Source organism: Lissotriton helveticus, chromosome 5_1 (assembly GCF_964261635.1).
Source record: "Lissotriton helveticus chromosome 5_1, aLisHel1.1, whole genome shotgun sequence".
NCBI classification, from domain to species: domain Eukaryota; kingdom Metazoa; phylum Chordata; class Amphibia; order Caudata; family Salamandridae; genus Lissotriton; species Lissotriton helveticus.
Genome location: NC_136065.1, coordinates 363,782,295 through 363,805,613, shown reverse-complemented (window position 1 = coordinate 363,805,613; position 23,319 = coordinate 363,782,295). Strand labels below are relative to the sequence as shown.

Sequence of the window (23,319 nt, the reverse complement as noted above, 5' to 3'; positions counted from 1 at the left end):
ATTAGCTAAAAGCCAGGAATAGATGATGTTTCACATATGACTTGGGGTCAGCTGGCACCTACTCCTGCCCAGCCAAACTTGCCTCACAGACAGTGCTGAACTCACTGAACTTCCACTGCCTGCTGCTGAGTTTATGGGCCTCTTCCTGCCTTCTATGAACCCTGTCCTGCCTACTGGTGAGCTCACTTTTCATAGCTGCCAAGTTTCCCAGGTCCATAAGGCCGAGTGCTGTTTGAGTCCAGATTTTTTTTCCTTTGAATTCTGGGACTTGTTTTAGCCCTGTCTGATCCTGAAGTCATACTCATGGTCCTGCTTGCCTCACTCTCTTGCTCCTGATTGCAGACAAGCTCAAACTACTAGCAAATGCATCAAGTCTCATTTATGCCAATATAACACCAGGGCTACCAGGCCCAGAGGTCAAATTAAAAAGACCTGGACCAAAGGAGAACAATCTGCATTGACCCGGAAAACTTAGCAGCTACCTAGTCAGGAGCGTCTCCTCTATTTGAGCGGAGGAGCGTCATCCCACTTAAATGCCCCCTGAGAGAAAAGTAGAATAGTAATGAAGTTAATTCATTGCCATTTTAATTTTCTTCCCCCCATCCCGAACGGAGCGTCAAGACGGGGGCGGGGCTGCTGCTGAATGAAAACAGCAGAGAGAGAGGGGCACTTTCAGTTTAAAGTGCACGTCTTTTTGGCCGGACGTCTTGTGAGGGACAGCCACACATGCGCACTTTAACCCCTTTGCCGCGGGGCTAATTCACGCTGCACGGTGGCGCTGTGCTCATGACGAGCTGAGCTCGTCATGACCACATCCTTTACCCTGGAACGCTCAGCACAGCAGGGGAATTAGCACCGCGTATGAACGCCGCGGCGGTCATGACAGCACAGCGCCACTGTGCCTCATGACGAGCTCAGCTCGTCATAAGCACGCAAGGTGTTAAACCTCTCTAACCCAGCTATCTTAAGACAGCTCAGTTAGAGAAAGCCAAAGCCCCCAGAGCACTGCGGAGCACCGAGTGAGGCCGCTCCCCCAATCCTCGTACTGCTCTTATGCTGATGAGAGCAGCGCTAGGATTGATGAAGGGAGTTTGGAGCCTGCCTTCCTCGAGGAGAGAAGACCATCGAGGAGGAAGTCGCATCACGCTTGCAGGTAAGTTGTTTTAATTTTTTCTTTTTTTTTAATGTCACACCCACCCTACCACCCTCGGGACATGCCAGCCGCCACTGTATCTAGTAGCCCTTCATGAACCACAAATTGCTGTGCCTATTGTAAGCTAGGTCTTGAACCTGCCTGATGAGCACACAGAGCTCTAAAATTCGGTGATACTGCCGGCTGAGCTCTTAGATGATCCAAATCCATTCTGTGAGCAGCTCACCTGACCGAGTCCAGATTTTTTTCATTGCATATTGGGATTTGTAGTCCCGTTTAACCCATTACAAAAACCAGGACTACAATTTCCTCAATTTAAATGAAATTTCAGGACTCAGTGAGCTACTCATCCATGAAGCTGGGAAACTCGAGAGCTCTGAGCTCACTGCTCGGCCTCTTCGCTAACTCGCAGCCTTGTGCCTGCTGCTGAGGTCACTGCCTGGCCCTGCCTGTTCCTGGGCTCACTCCTGGCCCTGCCTGCAGTTCCCGCTCTCTCCAGCAGAGGGCTGCGAGCAGAGGCTTCAAATCCTATTTCCCTATTAGGAGAGGAGTTTTGGGGCTGGGCTGCTTATACATCCCGGCTCCCGTCTTCCTGGCAACTTCAAGGGTCTCTCGGGGGGACTCCTGTCTGTCCAGCCCCTGGGACCCCACCCTGGAGGATTCTTTATGGGACTTACCTGACGGTCACCCTTTCTGGTAAGAGCCCGGGCCGCTCCCACGCCGTGATCTGCCTCAGAACTAGACGCTCAAGAGCGGGCGCTGCGAAGAGCGTGAGGGCGCGCTGGGAATAAGGGTGCTGGATACAGGGGGTGCTTGACACCGAGGGAGGGCTGGAAGCCGAGAGAGTGCCGGGGAGACACGGAGTGCTGGAAAGAGAGCGGCTGGTGAAAAGCGGCAGTGTTTGTAACTGAGGGGTGCAGAGAACAGTCAATGTCAAGGTTTGAAAAAGTGACGGAGGGAGAAGCAGAGTGCCTGGAGGGGAGAGAGATTGCTGGGGAAGGAGAAGGCGAGGTACGGGCGTGTGTTCGTAATGGACCGTGTGTGCTGAGGTTGGAAGTCTTGTATTAGGACGAGGAGACACAATCATCAAGTAAATTCAGCAGAGACAGTGAGTGGCGAGCCGGTCACGGCGTCAGTGAGTGTTTGACAGAGCGAGACAGTCCGCTGGAGATGCAGAGAGGGTGCTGAGGCATTGGGAGGTAGGTGCTTTGCACGGAAAGTCAGTGTAGGACAGCAAGTGTCCTAGGCTGAGAGTGCATTTCTTAGAGATGTGTTGAAGTGAGAGGGACCTGTGATGACAGACCTCTGATACCAGGAGTGGGTGCTGTGGTTAGTGACGACAATACTTGGAAGTAAGCGAAACAACGTTGGGATTCTCGAGAGAGCTGGATTTGTAACGAGATTGCCGGGGTTAGAGAAGGTTTGGAGAGAGTTAGGAATTAATTGAGAGAGAGGGCTCTGGGAATAAAGAGAGAAAGCAGTGGACCGATGGAGAGACAGCCAAAGAGAGAACGGGGGAGGTACAGTGGTCCTCAAACTGTGGTCCAGGGACCCCCTGGGGGTCCGTGACAGCTTAAAACATTAACATTGTTAATCTGTTAATATTATTTAAAGAAGCAACATGTCAAATTGAGCTTTTAATACGTTCTGTAAATGTGAAGGAACTTGAAATTGGAGGCTAAAGAATTGCTAGTATTGCCAGAATGATTCTTGGGAGCCGTGCAAGTGCATGAAACAGAATATAGTATGGACGATGGGTGGCCTCAATTGAATTTAGAAAAGCTTCAAACTTCCAATTAAATGTTTTATTTGTTTTAATTACACAAATTATTAAATCTTTTATTTTTTTTTGATGTGTTTCTGTATTTTTGTGTGAATTGTTTTGCAGTTCAAATGAAAGAAAATGGTTAGGCTGAGAGTAATGACTCAGTGGGGGTTCTCGGATTCCAATAATGATTCAGAGGGGGCCCAGTAATGCTTAAGTGGGGAGTAACAGCCATGTTGTAGAATCTGTGATCGGTAAGCGTTTGGTTTAGAGAGAATAGAAAGCTGCTATAGAGAATAGGTGGCGGAGCTAAACTGCTACAAAGTAGTGTGCTGGGACTAAACAGTGTGTTTTGTGTGCTGGGTCTTGAGATTGTATGTGTGTGTGTGCTGGGTCTTGAGATTGTATGTGTGTGAGTGCCGGGTCTTGAGATTGTGTTTGTGTACCGGGTTTTGAGATTGTGTGTCTGTGTGTGTGTGCCGGGTTTTGAGATTGTGTGTCTGTGTGCCGGGTTTTGAGATTGTGTGTGAGATTGTGTGTGTCTGTGTGCCGGGTTTTGAGATTGTGTGTGTCTGTGTGCCGGGTTTTGAGATTGTGTGTGTCTGTGTGCCGGGTTTTGAGATTGTGTGTGTCTGTGTGCCGGGTTTTGAGATTGTGTGTGTCTGTGTGCCGGGTTTTGAGATTGTGTGTGTGCCGGGTTTTGAGATTGTGTGTGTGTGTGTGTGTGCCGGGTTTTGAGATTGTGTGTGTGTGTGTGTGTGCCGGGTTTTGAGATTGTGTGTGTGTGTGTGCCGGGTTTTGAGATTGCGTGTGTGTGTGTGTGTGTGTGTGTGCCGGGTCTTGAGATTGTGTGTCTGTGTGTGTGTGTGCTGGGTTTTGAGATTGTGTGTCTGTGTGTGTGACGGGTTTTGAGATTGTGTTTGTGTGTGTGTGTGCCGGGTCTTGAGATTGTGTGTGCCGGGTCTTGAGTGCTGGAAAACCCTCTAAATTAAGAGAGAAACTGGGTTACAGAGTAAGTCCTGGGAGAGTGCTGGTCGAGAGAGTGTGTGTGTTTGGGACGAGAGTGAGTTAAGGAGTGTTGTGTTTACAAAGAGTGACGGGGATCTTAGGTTTTACCACATCTGGAAGGAGGCACTTTTGCAGATCTGGTTTTATCCCTTACATTTCCATGTTCGTAGTTATGTGTTTTCTGTGTAAATGGTTGACTATAACGCTCAGAATGGAAAGCGGGGGATAGTGAACGTCTCACACCGAACAGGGACAACTTGAGAATCACTTTGGTTTGTGGTGGGCTTGGAGTGAGTGGATAGTGCAATTACTTAGTGCGTTACAGTTTAACGTAGAGAGTGCGTAGGTTTACAGTCAAACTGTTTGTGCTCAAGGGCTTTTTGTGAAAACGAATGCATTTTGGGTGTTGTAGTCTTTACTTCCACTGAACTACTTAACATACCTGATAGCAATGACTTGTGGGTGAAATGTCTAGTATTGAAAAGGGTGTCCAGGATTAGATGGAGTTGGGCAGTCTCCCTGGCAGAGTGCATTGCTCTGTGGTCACAGAGTGCGAAATATTTACCCTGAAAGTGAGTGTTGTGGTCACTGAGTGTGAGGGATTTGCCATGAGAATGAGTGCTGTCGTGGGAGTCTGAAGGAACTGTAATGAGTGAGTGTTGTGGTCTGAGTGTGAAGCATTTGCCATCAGAATGAGTGCTGTTGGAGTGTGAGAATTTGCCATGAGTGAGCGTTCTGGTCACAGAATGAGAAAGATTTTTTATGAGTGAGTGCTGTCGTCTGAGTGCTAAAGTTTTGCCATGGGAGTGAGTGAAGAGGTCACAGAGGCTCACGGATTAGCCATGAAAGTGAGTGTTGTGGTAAAAGTGAAGACATTGCCATGACGGTGAGCGCTGTGGTCAGTGTGAAGGACTTGCCCGGAGAGTGAATGTTGTGGTAATAAACGATGAAGGATTTGCCATGAAATCAAGTGTTGTAGTCACAGTGTGTGAAAGGTTTGCCATGAGAGTGAGTGCTGTGGTTAGCGTGTGAGGGTTTTGACATGAGGGAATGCGAAGGAATTGTCGTGAGAGTCAGTGTTATGATTACAGATTATGAAGGAATTGCAATTAGTGACTGCTATAGTCACAGTGAATGAAGGGTTTGCCATGAGAGCGAGAGATGAGGGAATGTGAAGGAATTGCCATGAGAGTGAGTGCTGTGGTCAGAGTGAGGGATTTACCATGAGAGTGAGTGTGTGGGAGTTAGCGGAATTTGCACCGAGGGAGTGCTGGGGTCACAGAGTGAAGGATTTGCCCTAGAAGTGGGCGTTTGGGTCAGAGTGTGGAGGATTTGCCGCAAGGGTGAGTAGTGGGTAAAGTGCAGTGATTTGACAAAAGTGCTGAGTGTGCTAGAGTGTTTTAGGGGACGAGTATGGGAGTTGAGTTAGAGATTGTACCTGTGAAGTTGTGGTATAGAAACTGTTTTGCTCTGAAGTTGTGTAGGGAAGTGTGCGAACGTTAGAGAGACGTGCGTTGACTGTGCTGGGTTTGAGAGTTTGAGTGCCAGATTACATGACAATTAACCCTAGTTAGCTTTTGCAGATAATTGCACGCTGTCGATGATTTCATAATTTTGTGATGACGATACAACTCTACAACAGCAATCTGAATGAACAAGCAAGCAATATTTGATCATACTAATTATGCCTTATAAGGCAATGTCTGTTTTATAAATATTTGTAGGATGCAAGTTTATTACAATCTTGTAAACGACTATTGAAAAGACTAAAACAATAAAATATTTTACTTGAGTATAGCGAACATGGATGCTGGGGTAAGAGAGTGCGTGGTGGGGTGTTGTGGGCGTGTGCGGAGGGCCGGCTTTAGGGCAGTGCGACTGGTGCAGCCGCACTGGGCGCTGACCTGTGGAGGGGGGCGCCGACCTCAAGGGGGCGCTGTTTTTAGCAATAACCTACGATCGGAGCGATGAGGAGCACTTTTGCCTGATGGTAGTGAGAACAACCGAGGAGGTAGTCATTGGGTGTGTGGGCACCAAGAATGATTGTCGCACCAGGCGCCACCAACCCTAAAGCCGACCCTGCCTGTGGGTTGGTTGGAGCGTGGTGTACAGTGTGTGCGCGGGCCCGTTTTGGGGTGTATTTGTATGGCGGGGATAGAGGTCAGCGAGCCAAAAATTAAGAGAGCGCCGAGCCAAGAGTCCATGCACGAGCCGAGCCATGAAAACGTTTGCTATATGAATCATACAACAAACATCACGTGAAATATCATAATGTTTTTTTGAAATTCAAAAAAGCGGTTTTCTTTAACATGTAAGCTTTGACAATAATACGTCACGTTATAGCACTGCACTGGGAAGTACTTATTAAAAGTGCTAGTTTTTAGACGTGAACCATTAGTGAACTAAGAAAAGACAATTGCCATGTAAATATGTTTCCAGATTACTATAGAGCAACTTGTAGTCTATACACGCAAACACAATAGATTTTTATAAAACTGGTATTCTGAACTCACATATATGAAAGTGCTTTCATACGCAATAAAGAAGAAAAATAAGGTTTTGAGAAATAAGATATGTGCCTAAAATCACACTAATTAAGCTGAGAAGGCACGATTTATCCAGGTTTTCTGGTTTCACTTTGTACAAATCAGCCGCTGAATAGTTATCTATTTGTCTTCCCTTTTTTATGTTAACGCTTTGTTTTTACCGGTTTGTGCATTTTTCTGCAGTTTGTATGTAGCGCCTACTTGACCAAAGGTATTGGGGCACTTTAATGAACATCACTTACATTACACTCGGTCACAATCACTTTTCAAAGGCACAAGGAGGTTAAGTGAGTTGCCCAGAATCACAGGATGTTGAGTCAATGGTGAACTCTGAGCCTGGTTCCCCAGTTGCAAAGTTGGCTGCTCTGGTCGTAACACCACATCCTGGGTAGATGGTGGGTGGAAGCCGTTTCCACTTGAGAGCCCTTCTTGTCATGGGCTCAAGGTTCCAGTAGAACCTTGAGCAGAGCCAGAGCCATGCTTCAGGCTCGAGCTTTCAGTGGCCCACCCACCTCTAGCGGGTATAGCTAATGGGACTGTGTGCACCCCATGTTAGACTGGTGTCAGGGTTCTGCTACTAGGCCAAGTTTGTGCTTTTATTACAAAGAATCTGCCTGTGTGAGCTTGGGTAACGTGTGTGTGACTGGATTAGACTTGACTGAATTAGAGTGTGTGTGCCACTGAGGGGCGAGTGTGTGTGTGCCCCTGCGGGGCGAGTGTGTGTGTGCCCCTGCGGGGCGAGTGTGTGTGTGCCACTGAGGGGCGAGTGTGTGTGTGCCACTGAGGGGGGAGTGTGTGTGTGCCACTGAGGGGCGAGTGTGTGTGTGCCACTGAGGGGCGAGTGTGTGTGTGCCCCTGCGGGGGGAGTGTGTGTGTGCCACTGAGGGGGGAGTGTGTGTGTGCCACTGAGGGGGGAGTGTGTGTGTGCCACTGAGGGGGGAGTGTGTGTGTGCCACTGAGGGGGGAGTGTGTGTGTGCCACTGAGGGGGGAGTGTGTGTGTGCCACTGAGGGGGGAGTGTGTGTGTGCCACTGAGGGGGGAGTGTGTGTGTGCCACTGAGGGGGGAGTGTGTGTGTGCCACTGAGGGGGGAGTGTGTGTGTGCCACTGAGGGGGGAGTGTGTGTGTGCCCCTGCGGTGGGAGTGTGTGTGTGCCCCTGCGGGGGGAGTGTGTGTGTGCCCCTGCGGGGGGAGTGTGTGCGTGCCCCTGCGGGGGGAGTGTGTGCGTGCCCCTGCGGGGGGAGTGTGTGCGTGCCCCTGCGGGGGGAGTGTGTGCGTGCCCCTGCGGGGGGAGTGTGTGCGTGCCCCTGCGGGGGGAGTGTGTGCGTGCCCCTGCGGGGGGAGTGTGTGCGTGCCCCTGCGGGGGGAGTGTGTGCGTGCCCCTGCGGGGGGAGTGTGTGTGTGTGCCCCTGCGGGGGGAGTGTGTGTGTGTGCCACTGAGGGGGGAGTGTGTGTGTGCCACTGAGGGGGGAGTGTGTGTGTGCCACTGAGGGGGGAGTGTGTGTGTGCCACTGAGGGGGGAGTGTGTGCGTGCCACTGCGGGGGGAGTGTGTGCGTGCCACTGCGGGCGGAGTGTGTGCGTGCCCCTGCGGGCGGAGTGTGTGCGTGCCCCTGCGGGCGGAGTGTGTGCGTGCCCCTGCGGGCGGAGTGTGTGCGTGCCCCTGCGGGCGGAGTGTGTGCGTGCCCCTGCGGGCGGAGTGTGTGCGTGCCCCTGCGGGGGGAGTGTGTGCGTGCCCCTGCGGGCGGAGTGTGTGCGTGCCCCTGCGGGGGGAGTGTGTGCGTGCCCCTGCGGGGGGAGTGTGTGCGTGCCCCTGCGGGGGGAGTGTGTGCGTGCCCCTGCGGGGGGAGTGTGTGCGTGCCCCTGCAGGGGGAGTGTGTGTGTGCCACTGCGGGGGGAGTGTGCCACTGCGGGGGGAGTGTGCCACTGCGGGGGGAGTGTGCCACTGCGGGGGGAGTGTGTGACTGCGGGGGGAGTGTGTGTGCCACTGCGGGGGGAGTGTGTGTGTGCGCCTGATGGATTGGTGTGTGTGTGTGTGTGCGCCAATGGATTGGTGTGTGTGTGCGTGCCAATGAATTGGGGGGTGCCAATGAATTGGGGGGGGTGTGTCTGCCAATGGATTGGGGGGGGTGTGTCTGACAATAGATTTGTGTCTGTGTGTGTGTGCACCAATGGATGGGTGGGTGGTGTCTGTGTGTTGTTTGGTTCAGGGTGTATGTGTATGTAATTGGATTAGATATTTTGTGTGTATGCCATTGGATTAGTGTGTGTGTGTGTGTGTGTGATTCTTGGTTTAGAGTATGTGTGTCATTTGATTAGAGAATGTGTGTGTGCGATTGGATTAGTGTGCGAGTGTGACTGGGTTAGAGGGCGAGTGTGTGATTGGGGTAGATGGGGAGTATGTATGTGTTTGGGTTAGAAAGAGAGGATGTGGGTGAGCTTGGATGATGGGGAGTGTGTGTGCTTGGATTAGAGATGGTATATGTGTGTTTGGATTAGAGAGAGAGGGGATGTGTGCTTAGATTAGAGAGAGAGGGTGTGTGTGTGTGTTTGGATTAGAGAAAGAGGGTGTGTGTGGATTAGAGAGAGAGGGATGTGTGTATGCTTGGATTAGAGAGAGAGGGATGTGCTCCTGAATCAGAGAAAGAGTGTGTGTGTGCTTTGATAAGAGCGAGGGACGTGTGTGTGCTTGGATTAGCGAGAGAGGGAGAGTGTGTTTCTTTGATGAGAGAACAAGTGGATTAGAAAGAGTGTGTGTGTTCTTGGAAGTGAGAGAGGGATATGTGTGTTCTTGGATTAGAGAGAGAGGGGTGTGTGTGGTTGCTTTAGAGTGAGTTGTGTGTGGGTGTTTGGATTAGAGAAATACAGTGTAAATGCTTGGATTGGAGAGGGAGTTGTGTGTGTATGCTTGGATTAGAGGGAGAGGGGTGCGTGTGTGGTTGCCTTGGAGTGAGGTGTGTGGTGTGTGCTTGGATTAGAAAGAGGGAGTGTGTTCTCGGATTAGAGAAAGTGTGTTTTCTTGGATTAGAGAGGGAGGGGTGTGTGTGGTTGCCTTAGAGAGGTGTGTGTATGGTTGGATTAGAGAGAGTGTGTTCTCAGATTAGAGAAAGTGGAGTGTGTGTGTGTGGTAGCCTTAGAGAGGTGTGTGTGTGGTTGGTTAAGAGAGAGAGTGTGTTCTCGGATTAGAAAAAGACAGTGTAAGTGCTTGAATTGGAGAGGGAGTTGTGTGTATTCTTGGATTAGAAGGAGAGGGGTGCGTGTGTGGTTGCTTTAGAGTGAGGTGTGTGTGCATGGATTAGAGAGAGAGAATGTGTTCTCAGATTAGAGAAAGAGAGTGTAAGTGCTTGGATTGGAGAGCGGGTTGTGTGTAATGCTTGGATTGGAGCCAGAGAGTATAGTGAGATTATTACAGCTGGAACAATTGGGTTAGGGGAGACTGCATTGGGGTTAAAAGGAGTGGTACTCGTGAACGATATGGGGTTGTTAGTGGGGTACCCTAGAGTGAGAGAACAGGGCGCTGAGCTAGCCTTCTCTGGCTGGAGATAGTGGGAGTACATTGAGGGCCGGTAATAGATGTGGCACTGAGAGCATCTTCGTGCACACTCTGTGATCGATGGTGCCGGTGTTACAGGGAGCGTAAAATAGTGTACAAAAAGTGCTAAACGCAGAGACTTTGCTGGAGTTAGGCAGCGTGTGAGAGTAAAAGATCCGAGTAGAAAATGCAGAATGTATAGTGAGAGGTAAAACTGGGCTGGTTTTAGAGAGAAATGAGAATGCTGTGGTAAGAAAGTAGAGTTGTCGTGTTGTACTGGGAGAAGGTTAGGGTGCGGTAGAGGGCAGGGGTTGGAGCCAGAGACTGCTAGGATTGTGGGTGGTGCTGGTTCGAGCGAATGGCAAATTAACGAGAGTGTGCTGGTGAGTGAGACGGTGAACATGACCTAGGCAGGAGTGAGACGATACTAGGACTAGAGTGAGAAAGTTGGCTGAGGGTGCGTTTGTCAGAGAGAGTTGTGGGGTGAGGCGGTTCTCGCGCTGGGGTAGCGCTGCGAACATGATTTCCTGGTTAGAGGGTGCTTGTAATAGATGCAGCTCTGCTGGGGTTGGAGGTTGCTAGGATAATGAGAGATCGGGTGGTGCGGGGTCAGAGAGCGCTTTGAATTGATTTTGCGGGCTTGGTCCTGAGGGTGCTAGGATGGTACTGCATGTTTAGAGTGTGCTGGGTGGGGCGATGCTTGGTTAGTGTACTGGGATGGGGAGGTGCTTGATTGGTGGGGCAGGCTAGGCTAGCTTGTGCTGGGATGAGGTGGTGTATGATTAGTGTGCTGGGAGGTGCAGGATTAGTGTGTTGAAATGGGGCCGTGCTTGGTTAGATTGTGCTGGGATGGGGCAGTGCTTGGTTATAGTGTAATGTGGTGGTGCTTGATTACTGTGCTGGGGCGGTGCTTGGTTTGATTCTGCGACGATGGGGTGGTGCTTGGTTAGAATGTGCGGGGTATTGGGTGGTGCTTGGTAAGAGTGTGAGATGAGGTTGTGCTTGATTAGTGTGCTAGGTTGGTGCTTGGTTGGAGTGTGCTGGGATGGGGGCGATGCTTGATTAATGTGCTGGGATGGAGCAGTGCTGGGTTAGTGTGCTCGGAGGGGGCTTTGCGTGGTTAGAGTGTGCTGGAATGGGGCGGTGCGTGGCTAGATGGTGCGGGGATGGGGCAGGGTTTGGTTAGTGTGCTGGAATGGTGCAGTGTTTGGTTAGTGTGCTGGAATGGTGCAGTGTTTGGTTAGATTGTGCTAGGACGAGGTGGTGCTTGATTAGTGTGCTGGGATGAGGTGGTGCTTGATTAAGGTGCTGGGATGGGGCTGTGCTGGGTTAGATTGTGCTGGGATGGGGCAGTGCTTGGTCAAATTGGGCTAGGATGAGGTGGTGCTTGATTAGTGTGCTGGGATGAGGCGGTGCTTGATTAGTGTGCTGGGATGAGGCGGTGCTTGATTAAGGTGCTGGGATGGGGCTGTGCTGGGTTAGATTGTGCTGGGATGGGGCAGTGCTTGGTCAAATTGGGCTAGGATGAGGTGGTGCTTGATTAGTTTGCTGGGGCAGTGCAGGATTAGTGTGCTGGGTTCGGGTGGTGCTTGGTTAGATTGTGCTGGGGGAGGTGCAGGGTTGGTGTTCTGGGGTGGGGTGGTGTAGGGTTATTGCACTGGGGTGGGGTGGTGCAGGGTTAGTGCACTGCGGTGAGTCGGTGCAGGGTTAGTGTACTGGGGCGGTGCAGGGTTAGTGCACTGGGGTGGGGTGGTGCAGGGTTAGTGCACTGGGGTGGGGTGGTGCAGGGTTAGTGCACTGCGGTGAGTCGGTGCAGGGTTAGTGCACTGGGGCGGTGCAGGGTTAGTGCACTGGGGTGGGGTGGTGCAGGGTTAGTGCACTGGGGTGGGGTGGTGCAGGGTTAGTGCACTGCGGTGAGTCGGTGCAGGGTTAGTGTACTGGGGCGGTGCAGGGTTAGTGCACTGGGGTGGGGTGGTGTAGGGTTAGTGCACTGGGGTGGGGTGGTGCAGGGTTAGTGCACTGCGGTGAGTCGGTGCAGGGTTAGTGTACTGGGGCGGTGCAGGGTTAGTGCACTGCGGTGAGTCGGTGCAGGGTTAGTGTACTGGGGCGGTGCAGGGTTAGTGCACTGGGGTGGGGTGGTGCAGGGTTAGTGTACTGGGGCGGTGCAGGGTTAGTGCACTGGGGTGGGGTGGTGCAGGGTTAGTGCACTGGGGTGGGGTGGTGCAGGGTTAGTGTGCTGGGGCGGTGCAGGGTTAGTGCACTGGGGTGGGGTGGTGCAGGGTTAGTGTACTGGGGCGGTGCAGGGTTAGTGCACTGGGGTGGGGTGGTGCAGGGTTAGTGCACTGGGGTGGGGTGGTGCAGGGTTAGTGTACTGGGGTGGTGCAGGGTTAGTGCACTGGGGTGGGGTGGTGCAGGGTTAGTGCACTGGGGTGGGGTGGTGCAGGGTTAGTGCACTGGGGTGGGGTGGTGCAGGGTTAGTGTACTGGGGCGGTGCAGGGTTAGTGCACTGGGGTGGGGTGGTGCAGGGTTAGTGCACTGGGGTGGGGTGGTGCAGGGTTAGTGTACTGGGGCGGTGCAGGGTTAGTGCACTGGGGTGGGGTGGTGCAGGGTTAGTGCACTGGGGTGGGGTGGTGCAGGGTTAGTGCACTGGGGTGGGGTGGTGCAGGGTTAGTGCACTGCGGTGAGTCGGTGCAGGGTTAGTGTACTGGGGCGGTGCAGGGTTAGTGCACTGGGGTGGGGTGGTGCAGGGTTAGTGCACTGGGGTGGGGTGGTGCAGGGTTAGTGCACTGGGGTGGGGTGGTGCAGGGTTAGTGCACTGGGGTGGGGTGGTGCAGGGTTAGTGCACTGCGGTGAGTCGGTGCAGGGTTAGTGTACTGGGGCGGTGCAGGGTTAGTGCACTGGGGTGGGGTGGTGCAGGGTTAGTGTACTGGGGCGGTGCAGGGTTAGTGCACGGGGTGGGGTGGTGCAGGGTTAGTGCACTGGGGTGGGGTGGTGCAGGGTTAGTGTACTGGGGCGGTGCAGGGTTAGTGCACTGGGGTGGGGTGGTGCAGGGTTAGTGTACTGGGGCGGTGCAGGGTTAGTGCACTGGGGTGGGGTGGTGCAGGGTTAGTGCACTGGGGTGGGGTGGTGCAGGGTTAGTGTACTGGGGTGGTGCAGGGTTAGTGCACTGGGGTGGGGTGGTGCAGGGTTAGTGCACTGGGGTGGGGTGGTGCAGGGTTAGTGCACTGGGGTGGGGTGGTGCAGGGTTAGTGTACTGGGGCGGTGCAGGGTTAGTGCACTGGGGTGGGGTGGTGCAGGGTTAGTGCACTGGGGTGGGGTGGTGCAGGGTTAGTGTACTGGGGCGGTGCAGGGTTAGTGCACTGGGGTGGGGTGGTGCAGGGTTAGTGCACTGGGGTGGGGTGGTGCAGGGTTAGTGCACTGGGGTGGGGTGGTGCAGGGTTAGTGCACTGCGGTGAGTCGGTGCAGGGTTAGTGTACTGGGGCGGTGCAGGGTTAGTGCACTGGGGTGGGGTGGTGCAGGGTTAGTGCACTGGGGTGGGGTGGTGCAGGGTTAGTGCACTGCGGTGAGTCGGTGCAGGGTTAGTGTACTGGGGCGGTGCAGGGTTAGTGCACTGGGGTGGGGTGGTGCAGGGTTAGTGCACTGGGGTGGGGTGGTGCAGGGTTAGTGCACTGGGGCGGTGCAGGGTTAGTGCACTGGGGTGGGGCGGTGCAGGGTTAGTGCACTGAGGTGAGTCGGTGCAGGGTTAGTGTACTGGGGCGGTGCAGGGTTAGTGCACTGTGGTAGGGTGGTGCAGGGTTAGTGTACTGGGGCGGTGCAGGGTTAGTGCACTGTGGTAGGGTGGTGCAGGGTTAGTGTACTGGGGCGGTGCAGGGTTAGTGCACTGCGGTGAGTCGGTGCAGGGTTAGTGTACTGGGGCGGTGCAGGGTTAGTGCACTGTGGTAGGGTGGTGCATGCTTAGTGCTCTCATGGTCGGACGGTGCATGTTCAGAATGTGCTAGAATGGGGCGGTACTAGGATAGTCTGCATGGTCAGCGTGTGCTGTGGTGGGGAGGTGCAGGGTTAGTGCGGTGAGTTGTAGCGGTGCAGAATGGGGTGGTGCAGGGTTAGAATGTACTAGAATGGGGTGGTGCGGGGTCCAAATGTGCTAGAATGGGCGGTGATTGGTTAGCGTGTTGGAATGGGGCTCTTGTCCCAAATATTCAAGGAGATAGAATAGTAAATTTGACCTTCCAGTGTCTGCCATGCCCACTGCTGCCTTGAGGCTGCAGTTCAGGGCAAGAAACACAAACTAACTGTTTGGTTAGTTTGTGCTGGGATGGGGCTGTGCAGGCTTATAGTGTGCTGGGATGGGGCGGCGCTTGATCAGTGCGCTGGAGTGGGGCACTGCAAGGTTAGTGCACTGGGGTACGGGGTGCAGGGTTAGTGTGCTGGGGGAGGGGTGTTAAAATGGGGTGGTGCTAGGATAGTGGGGGCTGGGATAGGTCGTTGCTTGGTTAGTTTGAGCTGGGGTGGGGTTGTGCAGGGTTAGTGTACTGGGGCGCAGCGGTGCAGGCTTAGTGCACTGGGGGTCTAGCCATACAGGTTTAGAATGGGATGGTAATAGTTTAGAGTTTGCTCTGATAGGTTGATGCTTGGATAGTTTTTGCTGGGGTGGAGCAGTGCAGGGTTAGTGAGGTGGAGCAGTGCTTGGTTAGAGTGTGCTGCAGAGGGGTGGTGCTTTCTTAGGATGTTCTGGGATGGGCCGGTGCTTGGTTACTGTGCTGAAATTGGGCTCTTTCAGCAAATATTCTAGGACTTGAGTTAGAGTTGTAAATTTGCCCTTCCAGTGTTTGACACCCCACTGCTGCCCTGAGGCTGCAGTTCAGGGCAAGAAGCACAAGCAAGCTGCTTGATTAGAGTGTGCTTGAATGGGCAGGTGCTTGGGTAATGTGCTGGGAGTGGGGTGGTGCTTTATTAGATTGTGCTGGGAAGGGGTGGTGCTTAGTTAGATTGTGCTGGAGATGGGGCGGTGCAGGGTTGAAGTGTGCTACGGTGGGGTGGTGCTTTGTTAGATTGTGGTGGGATGGAGTGATGCTTGGTTAGATTGTGCTGGGATGGGGTGATGCTTGTTTAGATTGTGCTGGGGTGGAGTGATGCTTGGTTAGATTGTGCTGGGATGGAGTGATGCTTGGTTAGATTGTGCTGGGATGGAGTGATGCTTGGTTAGATTGTGCTGGGATGGGGTGATGCTTGTTTACATTGTGCTGGGATGGGGTGATGCTTGTTTAGATTGTGCTGGGATGGGGGGATGCTTGTTTAGATTGTGCTGGGATGGGGCGGTGCATGGTTAGATTGTGCTCGGATGGGGCGGTACTTGCTTAGTGTGCTGGGATGGGGTGATGCTTGGTTAGTGTGCTGGTATGGGGTGTGCATGGTTAAAATGTGATGTAGTGGGCGGTGCTTGGATAGAATTTGATCTGGTGGGGTAGAGTGCGGTGAGGCGGTGCTTGGTTAGTGTGCTGTGGTGGGGCAGTGCTGTGATGGGGTGGTGCTTGTCTATAGTGTGCTGCGGTGGGGTGGTGCTTGGTTAGATTGTGCTGGGACGGGGTGGTGCTTGGTTAGTGTGCTGCGGTGCTTGGTTAGAGTGTGCTGCAATGGCAGTGGCGGCTGCCTCACAGGGGCTGGGGTGGATAAAAAAAAAAAAATTCAAACAAACTTACCTTCAACGCCACGCCGCTGCACGCCTCTCCTAAGTCCTTGGTCTGCTAGAAGCATCGGGAGCACCCATGCTTCCGGACTCTCCCAGCCAATCACGACGCTTTATGAGCAGCGCTGTGATTGGTCTGAGCATCCTGTTTGGTCGCTCAGGCAGTCCCTGTAGCCTAGGCATGATCTCCATGGGACTAAGCAACACAGTCCAATGGAGAACATGCCAAGTGTGCATAACAGTTTTGCCAGCCAAACCGTCATATGCACTTAGAGGAGTGCACACCACTCCTCCCCTGCTCTGGCGTCGCAGAGCCCAGCCCCGCCCGACTCCTGTATAGAAAAATAAAATGATATTGTCCTGTTATTATTTTTGCACTGCCAAAATGGCTGTGTGGCAACGCTCCGCCTAAGCGGAGGAGCCGCCACTGCGATGGGCGGTGCTTGATTAGATCGTGCTGGAAAAGGGCAGTGCTTGGTTAGAGTGTGCTGGGAAGGGGGGTGCTTGGTTAGAGTGTGCTGGGAAGGGCTGGGAAGGGGCGGCGCTTGGTTAGATTGTGCTGGGAATGGGTGGCGCTTGGTTAGTGTGCTGGGACGGGGCGGTTCTTGGTTAGAGTGTGCTGGGAAGGGGTGGTGCTTGGTTAGATTGTGCTGGGATGGGGCATGCTGAGTTTGAGGGATACAGGTTTCAGGTCTGAGTTATGGAGGTGCGGCGCTAGGTTAAAGGGTGCTGGAAGGGGTGGTACTGGGATCAGGGACATCTTAAGAATTTCGGGGGCCCTGGGCCAAAAGTATTTTGGGGGGCCCTGTTCAGAGCAGTTTTGAACTTATGATCCAATTTCAGCTCTTTCATCCTCTCTTTATCCAGGCACACTCCTACACATTCTAAATGCACTTACATGATCTAATATTTAGGAATAGTGATATGTGTTTTCAGCAACTCACTTTTATATATCTGCAAATAATCTCTTTGACCCCCTCACATTTCTCATATGTGAGGTTCTATTTTGATCTAAAAAAGTTTTTTTTATGAATGTTGCAGAAAAATAAACACAATATTTATCTGCAAAATGTCTGTAATAGACTCTCACACATCACCTCTATAAAAGTAAATGAAACGAAACAAGTTTTATAACAATCTTTTTAAGAATTATTCAATGTCATCCGGGCAAGACTCTGCAGAATAGAGCTGGCTCGATCAGGGCCCCCTGAAAGACTGGGGCCCTGTGCTATAGCACACTTTGCCCATGCCTTAAAACGTCTTTGACTGTGATGGGATTGTGGTGGACTGGAATACGTTGGGGTTGAGCAGTCCCTGATTTTAATGAGCAGTGTTGGCTTTGAGGATGTGGGGAGGGGCGTTGCTGGGAATGAACTCTGCTTAGAAGGGACAGTGCTTGGTGGGAAAGTTGGAGTCAGTTCCGGGTTAGAGGGTGCGGTGGTTGAGCAGTCCTTGGTTTAAGGGTGCTCGGAGTATCTGATATGGGAGGGCGCAGTGCTTGGTTCGTGAGGGCGGTGTTGGATGGGAGGGTGCTAGGATGGATGGGAGGGTGCTAGGATGAGTCCGCTCTGGGCTAGAGTGTGTTGCGGTAGGAGCATTGCCTGATTTGAGTGCCCTGTGCTTGGCTTCTCGGTGCTAGGTTTATTTATTTATTTATTTTTATTTATTTATTATTTTTTTAAAAAGTTTTTATTAAAATTAAACAAACATACAGTGTTGGACCCGGCCTCGTGGCGTGGTCCTACCCCTCCCGCATGGCGGGCCCGGGACGACATCGGCCCTCCGTCGACCCGCTTTCGACCCCCCTGAACCCGAACCATCGACGAGAGCAGCCCCCCTGGCAACCCACGGCTCTCCCCCCTGGAACCCCGGCAGACCCTGCTCGTCAACACTGCCGGTCTGGCGACCATGCCAGGCCACCATTCCCGGCCCGACTCCATCTTGGGTCCGTCACGTCCCGAGCACATGGCCGCAGCCATCCCTGGCCCCGGCCCCAGCGAAGCCCCGACATCGAGGCATCAAGATCCTCCCAGGTGGTAGAGTGGCCACTTGACGGATCCCGGAGGAGGGGAGTTTCGATGGGCCTCCAGCCGTCCCCGGACGCCTGGTATTGATCGCCCTCCAGCCTCCCTGGGCGCTGGCTCCACCCCCCTGCTGGGTGTCTGGACACCTTCATCCCGGCCCCTCTGACCCCCAGGCGCGAGGGTCCGGACATCAAAGGACTCCAGTCCTATATCTGGGCCCGCCCTGGATTAGGACTCCAGTTGTATCTTGGAGTCGAAGCCCTGCTGACCTTGTCGCGGCTGATCCTGATCCGAACTCATGCCCTGGAACTTTCGAGGCCCTGCTGACGCTGTTGCGGCCTGACCAAGCTGAACCATCTTCGAGGCCCTGCTGACGCTGTCGCGGCCTGACCGAGCTGAACCATCTTCGAGGCCCTGCTGACGCTGTCGCGGCCTGACCGAGCTGAACCATCTTCGAGGCCCTGCTGACGCTGTCGCGGCCTGACCGAACTGAACCATCTTCGAGGCCCTGCTGACGCTGTCGCGGCCTGACCAAGCTGAACCACCTTCGAGGCCCTGCTGACGCTGTCGCGGCCTAATCAACGCTGAACTATTCCAAGGCCCTGCTGACGCTGTCGCGGCCTGACCCCTTGAACTATCCACGCACCAGTTGGTGCCAAGACTGTCCCGCTACCCCCTTACTCCCGAAGCCAAGACTTTACGGATCCCTCGATCCCTGCCTGCTACCCTGCCAAGAACGTGCCTTCATTTTTATTATATAAAGATACTTGTGAATATTCCTTTGTGTGGTGTCCATCTGTAGTAGTGTGATTGCTCAGCTGTTACGGTTGTAGGAGAGGATCCTCGCCAAGGAGGCCTCCCTAAGGTGCTCGGCCTATTCCATAGAGAGAGGTGGGTCTCAGGGCGGACAGTCAGACATCTTCTGTCTCCCCTGGGATCGCCTTTCCAACATTGGTGGCAAGCGACGGGATCCGAGCCCGCGCAAATCGTACAGCGAGTAACTCGCCACTACTAACAGAGACCCACAACCACGATGACTACTAAGGAAGCCGGAATGACCACAGAATTCCAGAAGGAACGATTAGAGGGTTACACCCATAAAGAACTCAAACAATTCTGCAAAGCCCTGGGTATCGCTACCACCGGACTAAGCACGAAATACGATTTCAAAGACGCGCTGCAAACGTGGGTGGAAACCGGAGCGACCCCACCCCAAGCTAACAATGACATTGTCCTAGTAGTACCCCTGAGTACAGGCATAGCCCCAGTGGAAGAAAGAACCGCCAACAGAGAACCGGGCCTCTCCCACGAAGACGCCCGGGAACGAGAGAGGAGTCTGCTCCATGAACTAGAGCTCGCCCGACTCCGGCTGGATGGAGAACTTCAACTAGCAGAAAAAAAATGGCCATTGAGCAACTACGATTAGAGGGAGATATGGAAGAAAGGCGGAGGCAAAGGGAATTGGAAGAAAAAAAGCTCACGTACGAACACGAGCGTGGCCTCAAAGTACTCGAGATCAAAGCCAAGATCGAAGAGGCTGGCGCCGCGGTAACCCGGGACCCCCCACCTCCTGCCGACCCAAAGGTCCACATTCCCAAGGATATCGTCAAGGAATACTACAAGAATGACGATGTCCAGCAATGGTTCAAAGCGTATGAAGTGGCCATGACCGCGCACCACATCCCGCGAAAAGATTGGGGTGCCGGCTTATGGGGGAGATCTGTCAGCGAAGGAAGAGACACCCTGCTCGAGCTGGCCGAGGACGTGATGTCCTCCTATGACCACATGAAGGACGCCCTGCTCACCCGGTATGGCCTCACCCCCGAGATGTACCGACAGCGGTTCAGAGACTGCAAAAAGATCCCCGGTACCACGTGGGTAGAGTACGTGAACTTTTATAGCCGGGCCCTGGAAGGGTGGATAAAGGGCAGCAACGTGTCCACCTACGAGCAGCTGTTCGACCTCATCGTTTGGGAGCACCTCTCCAACAACTGCTTTGTTGAGCTCAGACAGCATCTCCTCGACAGCAAGCTGACCGAGCCTCAAATTCGCCGTTGAGGCCGATCGATGGGTGAGCACCCGGGTCCCCCGGACCCTGATAGGAGAAACTGGACGAAACGGCCAGGGGCACCACCGCCAGCGTGGCAGCGGAGGAGGCCAGAACAGGAGCCGAGACTTCCCATCGGCCCCGGGCCGGAGTCCGCCCCGGGGGTCACCCCAGAATAACACGTCGCCATCCCTGACCAGAAGAGGGCCCCCTCCAACACGGCCGGGGCCCCGCCCAAACCTTACTTGCCACAGATGCCAGCGGCCCGGTCACTATGCCAGTGACCCCCTCTGCCCCATGAACCAGCGTCCCGGCACCAACGGGCCTCCGACCCGCCAGTTCGCTGCTGCCGCCCTGGGGGAAGGGGGAGAAGAAGACGAAGAGGTCTACAATGAAGATCAGACCGAGTATGAACCGGCCGCCATGGCCCTAGCCTGCCTGGGCGAAAGAGACATGATCCCCCAGGCCCCGCTACCGAGCAACACTCAAAAATACCGTCAGTGGGTCCTCATCAATGGACGGCGGACCGAAGCCCTCCGAGACACGGGAGCCAGTGTGACGGCCGTCCGCTGCCACTTGGTGACCCCCGAACAGATCATACCAAACGTGCGATGCCCCGTGAGGGCCGCCGACAACTCTGAGACTCTGTGTCAGATGGCCCGAATCCCCTTCGAGTGGGGGGGGGGGTGTCGGGCACCCTCAAGGTGACCGTCCGGGACGACGCCCCCGTGGACTGCCTCTTCGGAAACGACCTCGAGAGCTCTCCCTGGGCCCAAGTCGAGCGGAGAGAGCATCAAGGAATGATGGGACTACCAGAGTGGGTCTGTGCTACGACCCGATCTATGACTGCCCGGGCCCCGGCGGCAACCGAGGCCACCCCGACGGAAGAGTCGGAGTGGCCCGCGCCACCACCGCCCGCAGTCAATGAAGAATCCGAGCCCGAGCCATCGGAGCAGGACCAAGAAGGCAGCGCCGAACTCAGCGACATACCTGAACTAGCCCAATGGCGCCAGGAGGGTGGTCCCACTCGAGAACAATTCCGGCAGGAACAGAAGACCTGCCCCTCCCTCGAGGGGACCCGGCAGCAAGCCACAGCCCAAGCTGCCGGGGACACCTCGGGGTCCCACTGGGTCTACTGGGACCACGGCCTCCTATACAGTGAACAGAAAATTGCCGAGCTGGGGGCCAGCCGAGTGTTGGTGGTCCCCCTACGATTCAGAGACTTCCTCTTGAACCTGGCACACGATGTGCCCCTCGCCGGGCACCTGGGGCAGGACAAAACTTACAGCCGCTTGGTGACCCATTTCTACTGGCCGAAAATGCGCAACGATGTGCATAACCACTGCCGCACCTGCCCGACATGCCAAGCCAGCGGAAAGAGCTGGGGGAAGGTGAAGGCCCCGCTCCAACCCTTTCCAGTAGTGACCACTCCCTTCGAGCGAGTGGGGATCGACATCGTGGGGCCCCTGGACCCCCGAACCTCGCAAGGGCATCGCTTCATCCTCGTCCTGGTGGACCATGCCACCCGCTATCCCGAAGCCATCCCCCTCCGAACCATAACGGCTCCCGTGGTGGGCCGAGCCCTGATGGGGATCTTCTCCAGAGTGAGGTTCCCCCGAGAAGTCGTGAGCGATCGGGGCACAAACTTTATATCGAAGTATATGCGGTCCCTGTGGCAACAGTGCGGGGTCACGTATAAGTTCACCACCCCGTATCACCCCCAAGGGAATGGACTTGTGGAGCGGTTTAACCGAACACTCAAGGGGATGATCCAGGGCCTAGAAGAACCCCTCCGCCGCAAATGGGACGTCCTGCTGCCCTGCCTCTTGTTCGCCTATCGGGAGGTACCCCAGAAATCCCTGGGGTTCAGCCCCTTTGAACTCTTGTACGGGCACCCTGTCCGAGGTCCCCTCAGCCTGGTCAAAGTAGGCTGGGAAACTACCATCCAAGACGCACCGCCGGATGTCTACCGGTACCTCCTGACCCTCCGAAGCCAGACTCTGAAGTTCCGGGCCCTTGCCGAGGCCAACCTTGAGGCCAGTCAGGAGGACATGAAACGCTGGTATGACCAGAACTCTTCATCCATCGAGTTCCAGCCGGGCCAGCAGGTCTGGGTCATGGCCCCGGTCGAACCTTGTGCCCTCCAGGACAAATGGTCGGGCCCCTTCAAAGTGATCGAGCGCAAGAGCCCCGTCACCTATCTCGTGGACATGGAGTCACCCCGAAACCCCCTCCGGGTTCTCCACACCAATCGGCTCAAGCCTCATTTTGCCCGCACAGAACTGAGCCTGCTGCTAGCTACCGATGATGGGGCCGAAGACGACTCCGAGCCCCTGCCCGACCTCCTAAGGTGCGCCGAGAAAGACGGCTCCGCCGAGGGAATCTCTCTCTCCTTCGACCTGACCCCCGCACTGCGCCGAGACTGCCAAGAGCTGTTGGGGCAATTCACGGACCTGTTCTCCCTCACCCCTGGAGTTACCCAGTGGTGTGTCCACGATGTTGACACCGGGGACAGCCAGCCAGTACGACACCGGGCCTACCGAGTTCCCGACCGAGTTCGGGCCTGCATCCAGAAAGAAGTTACCAAAATGCTGGCCCTGGGGGTGATCGAACCCTCCGACAGTCCCTGGGCCAGCCCAGTTGTCCTGGTCCCCAAAGCCGCCGCACCTGGCACCCCTCCAGAACTCATGTTTTGTGTCGACTACCGGGGACTGAATGCTGTGACCAGAACCGACGCACATCCCATCCCCCGGGCCGATGAACTAATCGACCGCCTGGGAGCCGCCAAGTACCTCAGTACCTTCGACCTCACAGCCGGGTACTGGCAGATCGGCCTCACCCCTGGCGCCCAGGAGCGATCGGCCTTCTCCACACCCGATGGCCACTACCAATTCAAGGTGATGCCCTTCGGCATGAAAAACGCCCCAGCAACCTTCCAGAGACTGGTGAACCAAGTGCTGGCGGGGCTATAAGAATTCAGCGCCGCCTATCTAGACGACATTGCAGTGTACAGCCTCCACTGGGCCGAGCACCTGAAGCACCTCTGGGAGGTCCTGACGGCCCTCCGACGGGCCGGACTAACTGTGAAAGCCAGCAAGTGCCAGATGGGTCAAGGGTCCGTGACCTACCTGGGACACCAAGTGGGGAGCGGCCACGTGGCTCCCCTCCAACCCAAGATTGACGCCGTTGTGGCCTGGGAGCCCCCGGTCAGCCAGACAGCCGTCCGAGCCTTCCTGGGGCTCACTGGATATTATCGGCGCTTCATAAAGAACTATGGAAGCATGGTGGGCCCCCTCACTGAACTGACCTCGAAGAACCGGCCACAAAAAGTACAATGGACACCCACGTGTCAGGTGGCCTTCGAGACTTTGAAAACAGCCATGTGCACCACCCCTGTGCTCCAAGCCCCTGACTACAGCCGAGAGTTCGTAGTCCAGACCGACGCCTCGGAGCATGGCATTGGGGCAGTCCTATCCCAGATTGATCCCGAGGGGATTGACCATCCGGTGGCCTTCATCAGCCGGCGGCTGCTGGCCAGAGAGCAGCGATGGAGCACCATTGA

General features: G+C 54.6%; 1 protein-coding gene across 1 annotated transcript in view; it reads left to right on the top strand.

The window, feature by feature from the left end:
- The first annotated feature begins 1,667 nt into the window (after positions 1-1,667).
- Positions 1,668-23,319, top strand: part of NBL1 (NBL1, DAN family BMP antagonist) — a 120,524-nt gene continuing 98,872 nt past the window's right edge. The window contains exon 1 of the mRNA XM_078642490.1: positions 1,668-1,849. The gene's annotated coding sequence lies outside the window, so the exon portion shown is untranslated. The remainder of the gene's footprint in view (positions 1,850-23,319) is intronic.